Source organism: Siniperca chuatsi, linkage group LG8 (genome assembly GCF_020085105.1).
Source record: "Siniperca chuatsi isolate FFG_IHB_CAS linkage group LG8, ASM2008510v1, whole genome shotgun sequence".
Classification (NCBI taxonomy): Eukaryota; Metazoa; Chordata; class Actinopteri; order Centrarchiformes; family Sinipercidae; genus Siniperca; species Siniperca chuatsi.
Window position 1 is genome coordinate 29,803,381 of NC_058049.1, and position 15,121 is coordinate 29,818,501.

The window sequence follows — 15,121 nt, forward strand, 5'->3', positions numbered from 1 at the left end:
TTTAGCTTAAATGAAAAGAAATACTTATGTTTTCTATTTAACATAGGTTTGGCTCCAGAGACTGCGGATTTCAAATTGAACAGGCTGAACTGGATGCCCTTCCTGAGGCTAGCTTGTCAATGACTCCTTGTGGGGACCCAAACATGCAGGAGTACTTGGACTTTGCCATGGAACACAATCAGTTACAGAAGCCAGAGAACTGGGAGTCTGCATCAGAACTGTACATGAAACTAAAAGAAATGGCTCAGCTATGAAATGATCAAAAAGGGAGGGTTTTTTGTAGTGGTGGAATACTGTTGTCTGTCTGAACACAATGTTTATGAATCTGTCACCCACAGCTTAATTGTTTTTAAGTGTGAAGTAAATTAATCAAAAATAGTAATAAGTATTTATTACATTTTTGTAGTATAGAAAACAATACTTCTTGAACTACTTGTTTCTTTATCTAAAACAGTGATTCACAGAGAGATCCCAGTTTGAGAGTCACAAATCTAAAACATTTTCAAAATGTTAACAGTGAGAAAAACATGCTCACATACTGTTACATTATAAAAACTATTTGGGTAACTGCACTTTAAAGTGAACCTTTAACAACAACGTTTTCAGAGTCTTAACTCTAGGGTTTTCCATCATTTAGCTTAAAAACAGCCAAATCCCGGACTATTTTGAATTCCAAAGTCCATTTGTGACTTAAACAAAGTGTATGAGTCTAGGAGTGGTAATTTCAAGGAGTTTGTACATGTATTTGCCATTGGGAACGCAGAGTCATCCAGGAACTCTATTTGTGGCAGTGGTTCCAAGCCAGATGGGGGAAGTGAAGACAGCCCAGTAGCAAACATCAAAACATCTTCCTCAGACACAGCAGCCTGGCCTTCTGCAAGAAAAAAACAATTCAGATACATAATTAGGGGTTCAAGCTCAATGAGCTGAAACCCTATTGTAATTGTACTGATTTTTATTATTAGGGTTTTTTTATTATAAGTTTTCTGGCCTGTAATCATGTGATGCATATCATTTGATAGATATCCTCATACTGAACAACTTTGCCTCAAGTACTATTGCTGTCAGTCAAATTGTTCATCAGAAATTTGCTATCATCTTAAAAACCTACTTGCGCGAACTAGTCCTAGATTTGCTTAAAGGCCGGAAATGCTTGAACCCTGATAAATGCTGCTTGCAGCTTTAATTTCCATGTGTTTTCTTAACTAGTTATAAAAAAACAAATAAACGAACAAACCTTCACAATCAAGGAGATTGTCGGCCCAGTAGCCCATGGTTTGACTTTCTTTAAGTCTTCGATTACTCCCCGAAGGACTAAGGCCAGGTTTGAAGAGTATCTCAAGGTCAAAAGCAGTGAGTTGCTTTTCAGAGTGGCACAGGGCAGGGGCCAGCAAAGTAGGGTGCTGCTGTAGTGCAGTCAAAAACTCCAGGGTTGAAAGACCCTCCGTGAATCTACAGAGGGAACAAAAACATTGTTTCACTGCTGTGTAGTGGCAACTGAATTTAAATTGAAGAAAACTATTAAATATTCTTTTCTCTACAATTTCTATCCACCTTAACAAACGGACATTTGGGGGGAAAAATGGTTGTGTTGAAAATTGATTTAAAGAACCCTGTTTTCACATTGCATATTAAAAGTTAATTGTTACAAACTAAGTATTACACACAGAAACAGAAGACTGGAACGACACAGACGGCTGGGTGGCTCCAGCACTTACAAAGTCTACATGCCCCGTGCACTTTTTCAAAACTTTGTTGTGTTATAGATTCAATTTAAAATGGTAATATTAATCTTTTTCCTCATCAGTATACGCACAATACGTCAATGACAATGCAAAACAGTTGCAAGGCACTTTACAGACAGAGCAGGTCTAGACCACACTCTATAATATACAAAGACCCAACAATTCTAGTAATTCCCACCACACCAATCAGGGCAGGAATAGCTTCAGATGGAAATGACACTGGCACAGTATAGAGCAGGTGGTTGGATAAACAGCAGCAAGTCATCAAGGGTTTGATGGATCAAGTGAGCCTCAAACCATCACTCTGCTGCCAGATGTGCAGTAGAGGTGGATGGATCATTTTAAGGGGTAACTGGACTGATTTTCCTCTTGGACTCTATGGAGGAGTTAGAAAAACCTGAGATCTAATTTCTGTTTTTGCTTTGACATTATGATGTATTGTGTGTAGATTGATGAGGAAAAAGATTAATATCTATTTTAAATTGAATCTATAAACGTGTGTAGACTTAATGAAGGCACTTACAAATTTTGTCACAGTGACAAATTGGTAACGGATATACATGCTTGCATAAACCAAAGATGGGGACCCTGAGGTATTTCAAACTAAAAATTCTTATATGAATACATAAAAAAGAAGAAAATCTCATCACTACAAATATCATCTTACCTGTCAATTACAGATGAGTTCCGTTCAATAACATACCATTGGAGGTAGTCTGAAACAATCTCTCTCTTTTCTTCCACAGTAGCCACGTCTCAGACACCCTGCTGTCTGTAACATTGTGCTGTGTCTCATCATACATTCGTGCAGAGCATCCAATGAAGCAGCATTCTCAATCTGAAACATGAAAAGGGGCATAAACACCCCAGTCAATAACTGTAAGCACTGTATCTCTTTGCCTATTTTTAATGAGATACATACACAGCATAGTGTAATCTTACACCATCAAAAACTGATAAATTAATGAAACTAATTCTGTACTGGATATAGGAAGTAAACACTGTCTCAAAACACTGCAGGAACTATGTAAAACCCTGCCCTACCATACCGTAGCCTTATGCTATTCTCACCTCTTGCAAAGCTTTCCCTATTTCTTCATCAGTTATTAAATTAACTGGTGCTTTGAATGAAGGCTGGCTTGCAAGATCATGTACAAGATCCTTCGACGGGAAATGGGGTCCTGGACCTCCATGCACAACTGACACAGCAATCATCTTTCCTGCCAGGTAGTATTCATCCTCCCTAACAGCTGTGAATGAATTCAAATTGCAAAATTAAAACAAACAATGCATTATATACTGTAATATACAAGCATTTGTCATGTGATATATATGGTCAATGATCATTAATCAACCATTAGTAGCCTATATACACATCTAACCCATATGCATACCATTTGCATTGTAGACCAAGAATCGATGCCCTTCTGGTCCATCAAAAATGGGCCAGTCTTTTAGGTGTTTCATTAGTAGAGTTAAAAACTCTCATCTTGGACCACCAGTGTCAATTCCCTCTTCCAGAACACCAGTATCATCAGTAAATCTGACCAGCATGTCACAGGTTTCAGAATATGTTGTACGCTTGAAACCTCTGACTGCCCCATCCCAAACATGAGCCCTTGAGATGTTGAACTGGCTGACTCTTTTATGATCAATAGGAAGTGACAGGTTTGCTATGATGTCAGGTAATGTAATGTCCGTCTCCTCCCTGTAATGACAAAAAGTGACTTCATTTGAGGATATTCCAGATATACCAGAACTATTGTACAGTAAAAAAACAGGAGTGCTATAGTCATATTACATTGCTGTGTGTTGGAAATTCTTCACATTGACAGCAACTGGCTCTTCATCCTCTTGCTCAACATTTGGTGAATACAGGTCTGTGTATTTACTGTTGGGAAATTATATTATTATTAATTACATTTCCATGTTAAAACATCTTACAAACAAAAATGTCCTCCCCATGTAATCAGTTAAATAAATTTAAATTATGTCAGTCATTATGATTTTTTATTTACCTGTAGCAAGAAGTTTTTCTGGATTTTTTCAGGTGGATCCAGATCCTCAGCATCAGATATTACTATCTGAAAAAAAAAAAAAAAAAGATTAAAATGTCTGAAACAACAACACTGAAAGCAAGAAATGTCTGGTGCCAGTCTGCCTTATTACCTGTCCTGGCTGAATTGTTGATGAATGTCCTGGTGCATCTCTGAAACATGATAAAACATAGAAATTATTAGCTCCATAATAAAGGCTATAATCTAGTTTTGAGTAAAAGGTAGTAGTAGAGGGAACAGAAAGATTTATAAAAAAAAAAAGATTATTTTGTTATAAATCATATTACACATATGGTATTTTCTGTTTCAAGTTCATCAGAGCGAATTCTCTGATCACATCAGCAACTTAAAGACAGATTATTTAAAAGTACTCTCATGCAATTTGGCATCTAGCCTTTGTCAGCGAGTCAAACGGATGAAATGAGAGACAATGGGTCTTTTCAAGTGGCCAAGGTGTTCTGGGCTAGAGTGGGTGTTTCAGACATCTTAAAACCAGCAGGTGTCCTTCAGGCCTACAGTCAAATCATGTAAACATTATGTATACACCAAGACACAGCCAAGATTCCTATTGGTTGATTACCACTAGAAAAAACAAACAAACATTGTCTTTCATTACATCCCCCCACTTCATTCTCACATGTTTTTTTAATGGTTTGGTTAAATTAGTCATTTGTGTTTTTTCACCTGCAAGAGCTTATTGTTATGTTTTTAGGACACACCAATAAGCTCTTGCAGGTGAATTAAGTAAAGCTCACACAAGCAGTTGTGGGTCCTTTAGGTAGGGAGCGAGGGGGCACCTCAGTCAGTTACAGAAACAGCCGATAGCATGTAGCAACGTTGAGCTTATGTGCGGTCTTGCTGTATTTCCAGGTAAACAAAAGTGGTAAAACATCTCCAAAACAGCAATATAAATGTATAATGTGTATGTGAATAAGTCGTGAAATATCTGCTAGTAGTTTTATCACAATTTTGTGATTTAAATGAAGAAAAAGAAAAGTTAAATTGCCCGTTACCCGGTAGTGAAAGCACTGTAGCCCAATAAGATATGGGTTATTATTATTATTTCCAGTCAAGAAGTAAAGAAATAATTTCAACATGCACACCTGAAAGTTCCTTTGTGTACAAGTGTGCAACACCTACCTTTCATCTTCCAGTTTGAGTTTGGGAGTACTTCGATTTTGTGGTTCAAAAACCTGAGAGGAAACGGATAAAATTATCAACAATTTTCAACAGCTTCCATTACCACATACAGCATATATCAATGCTGATTGGTTTCCTGTGTTACTGTATAATAGTTACTGCAAAATAATCAAAACAAACCTTTTTCTACTAAATTATTGATCAGGACAAAGATTTTATGTATAAAATCCAATGCACAACTAATACAAACATACATAAATATATACAAATAGAAATAACTGATGTACCAAAGTGTCAGCTCGATTGAATTCAGCTGTGCTCCTTGTTGTGATGACAATTTCAGAATCAGAATCAGAGTCTGAGGTATCATCCACTGAAAAAAATAAATCAAACAAACATTATCTATCCTCCAGCAGAGTATCAAAATATGTAAAAAATATTGAATCATGAGATGCACTAACCTCTTTTATAGTGTTTTTCTAGGCAAATGAAAAAAGTGATCCTGGAATATGCCTTTCCTATTTCCTTTTTATATTCTGCCAATTTGAATGGCCTTTCTGACCCAGGCACATGGACCGCCTCTGAGCAGTCTGGATACAAAAGGACGTAAGGTCCTTCGTGCATGTCCTTGTTAAATGTTCTCATTTTCTGTACAGCTTGTTTCAGTAGATCAGGTGCTGCTACCTCCGGGTCTGCAAATAACGGAAGTGTTTTCCCTCTTAGAGGTTTTAAATCGATTCCATCAGTTTCATGTGGCACCATCAATCCTACATTTATCTAGTAAAATAACAAAGATATATAATTAATGTATACATAGGTAAAATAAATACACACATACACACAAATACATATAGAGCATTGCAAAATTGTATAGGACGGTCAGTACAACTTACCTGGACGTGTTTTCTTTCTTTAGGCTTAAATCTTCCTTTTGGCCCAAAGTTAAAAGACTGCCGTTCTTTTGACTTCGAGCTTCTGTACTCCATGAACTGTTTGTATGGTGGGCATGGCTGTTCTGCTGAAATGGACAGAGTTCCGTTTCAAAACAGAAACTTATAAGCCGCTCAAAAAATCATTATTAGCATTACTGATTTTTATTCACATGGCCTCAGATAGCTAGTGTTTTGCTACACTAAAAAAATAACAAATAACAACTTACTTTGCTTAGCACTGTCCGGCTGTCGAGACGTCCCCGGTGTTTCCGTCTGGTCCGCGTCCTTTAGAAACTCCAAACACCGACCACACGAAAAGCAAAACCGCGTTAAGCTGCTCATGTGTTTGCCACAAAACTGGCAAAACATCCCTCGGCCGCTGTCACCATAAACTTTATTTACGCCATTAACTCCACAACCACAACACGAATTTACCGCGCTCACCAACAACAACACCTTTCACCGTGTCACTTCCGGTGTATGGTACATTCCCTTTCCGTGAAGAATCTGTCATTGTAAATTTGTTTCGGGACTGGTAAAAGTGTTTTTCGTCTCGTTAATTTGTTTTCTAAAATGTAAATTTGTTTCATCCTTGGTAAAAGTGTTTTTCCCAATGTAATTGTGTTTTATGATAGGTAAAAATGTTTTCCAAAATGTAAATTTGTCTCGATCTTTGTAAAAGTGTTTCACACTTTGTAATGTTGTTTTGCACTTCCCGGCCACAGTAGAATTTTATTCCTTTTCATATTGTTTTCATTATAATACAAATGATACAGGGCACTCTGAAAACATCAATATTCAAAAAAATATATGATGCCATTAATGACTTTTGAATTTGAGCAGGCAGATTTTCATTTGAAAAGACTTACAAATACAAGTCCCTATTCAACAAACAAAAATATGTTTCAGTATTTCAGTAAGTACCTTTTTTACCTTTTTTTAGAAACATTATTACTTGCCAGCATGCATTGTGCTATAGAACATACACAATCCCCTCTGTCTTTGCCTCAAAAATAGTTGCATGCAGTGCCATGTGCCTCTGAAGAGTCTTAGGTTGAGGTGTCCACTTTCTGGGGCCCTTCAAAGAGGACTGTTGCACAGCGTCACAGTCTCCTTAATGAATATCTGAACATCTCTGAGCCTTCCGCAGCACCAGAAGCAGGTGCATGGTGAGGAGGCCAAGAGTCCCAGTGTCTCCTGAAAAACTTCCAACTGTTTCATCAAGTGTCAGAGGACTCGCAACATCTGTTTGATTTCATCAGCGGGGGCTTGCATGGGCTTTGAGGTTCCCAGTGTTGCTGGAGCAATTTGCGTGTCATTCAGGCAGCTGCACAGACAAACAACAGGCTTGTCCTCGCTGCTTCTCTGCTCATTGTCTGCTCTAATTGAATAAACAGAGTTACTCTAATAAGAATATCTGAGTGTGTTTACATGCAGGATCAGAAGTAAATTACTGTGTCCAAAAAGTTTCAAATCATACGGAATCTGACAACGAAATAGCATCCAACACTGCTTGTGGGACTTGAACACACTTTTGCAGCAGGACATCAGAAGCCCTCGAGCCTCACACCACTCAGCCATTTTGACAGCCAGTGTGTAGAGGGGACATGGTGAACATATGGTCCCACTTATCCATCTATGATTCCACACACTTCTGACACCATGTAGAATCATCAATTGGTGCTATGTGTACTTGCAGAACAGAAATTAAGACTGGCTTGCACCAACAAGGATCAAATGAAAGTAAGATTAGCAATATTCTAAGATTTGTTGCTCCAAGATGACTCTTCTAATTGCACCATTTAGATTTACACATGTATACTACTGTATACTGAATTGTCAAACAGTGAGTCAAATCTGTGTAGACTGAAGGCCTGTAGTTATTGAAAACTTCAGATGGTATTTCCACTTAATTTTGCTCATTTGCTGATGAAGACTGTGTCAAGTAAATTTTATTTATATGGCTCGATATCACAAATCACAATTTGCCTCAAGGGGCTTTACAATCTGTGCAGCATACAACGCCCTGTCCTTAGACCCTCGATTTAAATGAGGAAAAACTCCCCCCAAAAAAACCTTTTAACAGGAAAAAAAATGGAAGAAACCTCGGGAAGAGGGAGGAGGGATCCATCTCCCAGGACAGACAGACATGGAATAGATCTCGTATGTACAGAACTGATTTACAGAAAATCATAGTATGTGCAGTTATGATGACAAAATGTAGATTGCAAAACATAAGTGAAGAGGATGGATACAGGAGACAAGTGTGCAGCTTCAGGTGTCACCTACTAAGTAGGATCTGAGCCACACCACCTCCTCTCCACCATAGAGACCTAGAAAGGAGACAGGCCGCACAAACACAGAAGAGGACAACACTACCACCAGAGAGGAGAAACAAACAAACATTTTATTTTTTCTCACAATACACAGAGCTTACAAGAGTGAGTTTATTCCAGTGTCTGGATCCTCCTATTTATGAAACTCAAGTTCCACAGTCTATCAAACAGCTTACATAAAAAGATTTAAAAATTTAGAAATGATAAGCTAGTTAGTCAGTAACTTTTACCTTGACTGAACTTGAAATTTAAATTTTTTAAAGATCTATACCTATCTATATCTATAGATATATCTCTATCTCTCTCTCTCTCTCTCTCTCTCTATATATATATATATATATATATATATATATATATATATATATATATATATATATATATATATATAAAAAAACTTGTCCTTCACCCTCCGCTGGTGGTCTCGTCCTTCTCGAGCTCGGGTCCTCTACCAGAGGCCTGGGAGCTTGAGGGTTCTGCGCAGTATCTTTGCTGTTCCCAGTACTGCACTCTTCTGGACCGAGATGTCTGGTGTTCTTCCAGGGATCTGCTGTAGCCACTCCTCCAGTTTGGGGGTCACTGCCCCGAGTGCTCCGATGACCACGGGTACCACTGTTGCCTTCACCTTCCAGGCCTTCTCCAGCTCTTCTCTGAGCCCTTGGTACTTCTCTAGTTTCTCATGTTCCTTTCTCCTGATGTTGCCATCGCTTGGTATTGCCACGTCAACCACAACGGCTTTCCTCTGCTGTTTGTCAACCACCACGATGTCAGGCTGGTTCGCCATTACCATTCTGTCAGTCTGGATCTGGAAGTCCCACAGGATCTTGGCTCGGTCATTCTCTACCACCTTTGGAGGTGTTTCCCACTTTGACCTCGGGGTTTCCAGTCCATACTCAGTGCAGATGTTCCTGTACACTATGCCAGCTACTTGGTTATGGCGCTCCATGTATGCTTTTCCTGCCAGCATCTTACACCCTGCAGTTATGTGCTGGATTGTCTCAGGGGCCTCTTTGCACAGCCTACACCTTGGGTCTTGTTTGGTGTGGTAGATCTGGGCCTCTATTGCTCTGGTGCTCAGGGCCTGCTCCTGTGCAGCCATGATGAGTGCCTCTGTGCTGTCCTTCAATCCAGCCCGCTCTAGCCATTGGTAGGACTTCTTGATATCAGCCACTTCAGTTATGTTCCGGTGGTACATCCCGTGTAGGGGTTTGTCCTCCCATGATGGTCCTTCCTCCAGCACATCTTCCTCTGTTCCCCATTGCCTGAGACATTCCCTGAGCACGTCATCTGTTGGGGCCTTATCTTGGATGTACTTGTGGATCTTGGATGTTTCATCCTGGATAGTGGCTCTCACACTCAGTAGTCCATGGCCGCCTTCCTTACAGCTAGCGTACAGTCTCAGTGTTATGTGGAACGAACTTGGCACCCAAAAGCAGGACACACGGACAGAGCTGATCAAGGTCTGAACAGTTTTATTGTGTGGATAGATCAGGAGATCGCGGCGTGTCTGGCGAAGTGCGTTGTAGTACGGAGAGTTCGACCGGACTGGACGGAGGCTGGAGGGTGGTGCGTTGAGCGGAGACCAGGGAAGCGGGTTCTGGACTGGCTGGCGTGGTTGAAGGCTGGGCTGATCGGGTGAAGACACGCTGAGACTGAGACTAGAGTCCGATGGCCGTGGCACAAGGAAGTGATCACCGGCAGCACAGAGGTCTACAACGGAGACAGACAATGTTACCATAAGGTAAGTACAGACAAACTTCAAAAGGTATCTTACTTGAGCCGTTACGTATAGCGCGTACTGGGTACGAAGACGATCTGGCGCTGGAAGTGTGGATGAGCCCGGTGGATAACTGTGGTGGTTGATGATGATGATGATGATCAGGTGTGCCGGTAATCAATAGCAGCCGGGAGATCTGGAAACCAGCCCAGAACCCAGACACACACACACACACACACACACAAACAAGACGGACAGGGGACCGCCAGGAAACACAGGGGAAGGCAGATACAGAAGAGGACAAAAGGATCAGGGGGCATAGTGGCTAACTATGACACTCAGGGTGCTGGATTTGGGATGGAACCCTCCATGCATGGTGAGGAGCTTTCGCGTCTTAACGTCTGTGGTCTGTATCTCTTCCTTTGGCCACCTTATTATTCCCGCAGGGTATCTGATCACTGGCAGGGCGTAGCTGTTTATTGCCTGGGACTTGTTCTTGCCATTGAGCTGACTTCTTAGGACTTGCCTTACTCGTTGGAGGTATTTGGCCGTTGCCGTCTTCCTTGTTGCCTCTTCGAGGTTGCCATTTGCCTGTGGTATTCCAAGGTACTTGTAACCATCCTCAATGTCTGCTATTGTTCCTTCTGGGAGTGAGACCCCTTCTGTGTGGACTACCTTCCCTCTCTTTGTCACCATTCGACTGCACTTCTCAAGCCCGAATGACATCCCAATGTCAGAGCTTGATGTCATCCATGTAGAGGAGGTGACTGATGGTGGCCCCGTTCCTGAGTCGGTATCCATAGCCAGTCTTGTTGATTATTTGGCTGAGGGGGTTCAGACCTATGCAGAACAGCAGTGGGGACAGAGCATGGGGTGCTAAAAGCCTGTGCCCCCCAGCTTTGTGGAGTCCTTCAACACGTCTTTAACCTGAGCCTGAGTCTTCAAAGGGTCCCCATTCTGTGGAAGACATCTTGCCTCGTTCCTGTGCCGAAGACGCCACGTCCCAGTGGCTCCAAGGACTACAGACCGGTGGCACTGACCTCCCACATAATGAAGACCCTGGAGAGACTAGTGCTGGAACAGCTGCGCCCATGGTCAGACCCCTCCTGGATCCCCTTCAGTTCGCCTACCAGCCCCGACTGGGAGTTGAGGACGCCATCATCTACCTGCTTAACCGCATCCACACCCACCTGGACAGGCCGGCAAGCACGGTGAGGATCATGTTTTTGACTTCTCCAGTGCTTTTAACACCATCCGGCCTGCCCTGCTGGGAGAGAAGCTGGCAGCGATGCAGGTGGACGCCCCTTGTGTCCTGGATTGTGGACTACCTGACTGGCAGACCACAGCATGTGCGGCTGCAGCACTGTGTGTCAGACAGCGTGGTCAGCAACACTGGGGCCCCTCAGGGGACTGTCCTCTCTCCTTCCTCTTCACCATCTACACCACAGACTTCAGCTACCACACAGAGTCCTGCCACCTTCAGAAGTTTTCTGATGACTCTGCTGTGGTGGGATGTGTCAGCGGTGGTGATGAGACGGAGTACAGGGCTGTGGTGGGTAACTTTGTTTCATGGTGTGAGCAGAACCATCTGCAGCTCAATGCAACAAAGTCAAAGGAGCTGATTGTGGATCTACGGAGGACCAAGGCACCGCGACCCGGTTTCCATCCAGGGGTCAGTGTGGACATTGTGGAGGACTACAAGTACCTGGGAGTACACTTGGATAATAAACTGGACTGGACCAGGAACACTCAGGCTGTTTACAGGAAGGGCCAGAGCCGCCTCTATTTTCTGAGGAGGCTGAGGTCCTTCAACATCTGCCGGACAATGCTGAAGATGTTCTATGAGTCTGTGGTGGCCAGTGCTATCCTGTATGCTGTTGCATGCTGGGGCAGCAGGTTAAAGGTAGCGGACGCAAACAGACTGAACAAACTGATCCGTAAGGCCAGTAACATTGTGGGGTGGAGCTGGACTCTCTGGCGGTGGTGTCAGAGAGGAGGATGCTGGCCAAACTACACGCCATCTTGGACAGTGTCTCCCACCCGCTCCATGACGTGCTGGCTAAACAAAGGAGCACCTTCAGTGGAAGACTCATCCCACCAAAGAGCACCACAGAGCGCCACAGGAAGTCATTCCTGCCTGTGGCCATCAAACTATTTAACTCCTCCCTCTAAGGATTAGTCTGTTTGACCCTAGGTCACTAAACTGGACATTGAGCATTACATCTTAATAATAATTGTGCAATATTCTGTTTACTACTCAAGTGCAATATTAGTTTTCCTTTGTTAGTTTTTCTTATTACTGTTACGGATATACCTCAATTACTCTCGACAGTACATGCACCTCCGCTTTTACTATTATTTATTACATAATTAGTGACATTGTATTTATACTGTACTTCACCATCTACCAGTAAACCCACTTGGTACTCGACACTTAGTTTATCTTATACTTATACCAACATGTTACTTAATTTATTTCGGACCTGTTTATAGTTTAAATTATCGTTTTCTCCTGTGTGCACTGACGTAAAGAAGAGCTACTGGAACAAAGAGTTTCCCTACGGGGATCAATAAAGTATTTCTGATTCTGATTCTGATTCTGATCTCCTTGGTATATGCCACATTTGATGGATACTTGTGCAAGTGGCTTGCCATTGGCCTCAAGGGTGGTTTTCCACAGCCTCATCGAGTTTGCAATGAAGTCTCTTAGAGTCCTGTTGATGTTGTACATCTCCTAGCATTCAGTGATCCATGTGTGTGGCATTGAGTCATATGCTTTCTTGTAATCAATCCAGGCAGTGCACAGGTTGGTGTGTCGGGTTCTGCAGTCTTGGGTGACTGTTCTGTCAACCAGGAGTTGGTGTTTGGCTCCTCTGGTTCCTTTGCCGATGCCCTTCTGTGCTTTGCTCATGTCTTGATCCATGTGTCCACTTATCTTAGCCACAATGATGCCTGACATGAGCTTCCATGTTGTGGAGAGACAGGTTATTGGCCGGGAGTTGGATGGGGCTGTACCCTTTGCAGGATCAGGATTGTGCGCCCTTCGGTAAGCCATTCAGGGTGCGTCCCATCTCTTAGCAGCTGGTTCATTTGTGCTGCTAGGCGCTCGTGGAGTGCAGTGAGCTTCTTTAGCCAGTAGGCGTGGATCCTGTCAGGGCCCGATGCATAATGTAATATTAATAATGAATGCTACTATGGCAATAAATTACATTAAAATAGCATGCTTTTGCATATAGTTGCATTGCTGGCAGGTATACTTTATTGCCCTATATAACATAGCCTCATATTAATGTTTAACTGGAAAATCCTTGCTAGTGCTAGCAATTAAATTTTATTTATATAGCGCCAATTCATAACAGAAGTTATCTCATTGCACTTTTCCTATAGAGCAGGTCTAGACCGTACTCTTTATAATATTATTTACAGAGACCCAACAAATCCCACCATGAGCAAGCACTTGGAGACAGGGGCAAGAAAAAACTTCCTTTTAACAGGCAGAAACCTCAGGCAGAACCAGACTCAATGGTGGGCGGTGTTTTTGAGAGAGAGAGAGAGAGAGAGAGAGAGAGAGAGAGAGAGAGAAGGGGGGGGGGGGAGAGGGAAGCACAATGCAAATGCCACCTAGAATTTTAAAATAGTAATAATGTAATGGTAGTGGTAATATTAATGAAGTAATAATAATAGGAATGACATAGGAATAGTAATAACAATAATAGTAAAAAAGCCAATAACAACTGTAGTAGCAGTTGTCGAGCAGGAACACAGGGGCAGCAGGTGGGCCACAACCAAAGATCCAGTCTCTGCACCTCCAGCGGTAGAAATACCTGCTGAAAGCGACAGAAGGAGAGACGAGAGAGATGAGAAAGCACAAAACTACAGGAGAGAGAAGATGTTGAGTTGGTAACATGCAGTAATGAGATAAAAATACATACAGATGGAGAGGGAGAGGAGGAGAGAAAGAGGTGCATCATGGGAATAAGTTATAAAGGTGTAGTTCTTTTCAATTCAATAAAATTTTATTTTTATAGCACCAATTCATAACAGAAGTCATCTCATAGCACTTTTCCTATAGAGCAGGTCTAGACCGTACTCTACATAATATTATTTACAGAGACCCAACAAATCCTAGCATGAGCAAGCACTTGGCAACAGTGGCAATGAAAAACTTCCTTTAAGAGGCAGAAACCTCGGGCAGAACCAGACTCAGGGTGGGCAGCCATCTGCCGCTGCTGGTTGGGTTGAGTGAGAGAGAGAGACTCATCCAAACCAGCCCTAATTATAAGCTTTACCAAAGATGAAAGTCTTAAGCCTACTCTTAAATGTGGAGATGCCTCCCAAATCCAAACTGGGACCTGATTCCACAGGAGAGGAGCTTGATAACTGAAGGCTCTGGTTCCATTCTACTTTTGGAGGCTCTGGGAACCACAAGTAACCTTGCATTCTGGGAGCGCAGTGTTCTAATGGGGTAATAAGGTATTATGAGCTCTTTAAGATACGATGGTGTCTGACCATAAAGAGCTTTGTAGGTGAGGAGAAGAATTTTAAATTCTATTCTGGATTTTACAGGGAGCAAGTGCAGAGAATATTGAAGAAATATGATCTCTTTACCTAGTTCTTGTCAATACACATGCCGCACAATAAGTACAATAACTTTTATTGAGTTTAACATCAGAAAATTGCAGGTCATCCACCCGTCTTTAAGGCATGCTTGAAGTTTAGCTAACTGATTAGTGAAGAGCTGAGGGAGGCAGCCATGGGAAGTTGTTCTTTGGAAACCTAGTTTCAAAGCAGCAGCCAGCCAACACCTGAATCATTAATGAAAAATGTAACATCCACTTCTTATATCCATACTTAATGTTATACCACTTTTTCTTATATACGTACATACCACCATTAAAGAATGTTTGTCTCCATATTTTTTGTTAAATTTGGAATTTAATTTGAATGAATTTATTGACAAGGCATTTTTGGGCATTGTTAATCTATGTGTATAATGTGTACATCATCTAATCAGTCTTTCAGCCTTATGCACACAAGCATGTGCATGTGTGTGTGTATTTGTGTGTTTGGGCATACGTTTTTTTTACGACTTTTACAACTTTAACACTGAAAGTACTGGTGCCTCATTTTAAGCAACACAGTATAAGAAACAGCTCACCCTGCATGTATAGTTCATCCAGTTAATAAAGAAGCAGAT

The 15,121-nt window shown here is 41.7% G+C and overlaps 1 long non-coding RNA gene and 1 pseudogene across 1 annotated transcript; both read right to left on the reverse strand.

The window, feature by feature from the left end:
• Window positions 1-376: 376 nt before the first annotated feature.
• Window positions 377-6,475, reverse strand: LOC122880637 (annotated as a pseudogene).
• Window positions 6,476-9,662: 3,187 nt separating this feature from the next.
• On the reverse strand, window positions 9,663-10,254 carry LOC122880224. Its single transcript, XR_006378874.1, has 2 exons — window positions 10,007-10,254; window positions 9,663-9,917 (listed from the first exon to the last, which is right to left on the reverse strand). It is a non-coding gene; the product is annotated as an uncharacterized LOC122880224 (long non-coding RNA).
• Window positions 10,255-15,121: the final 4,867 nt, after the last annotated feature.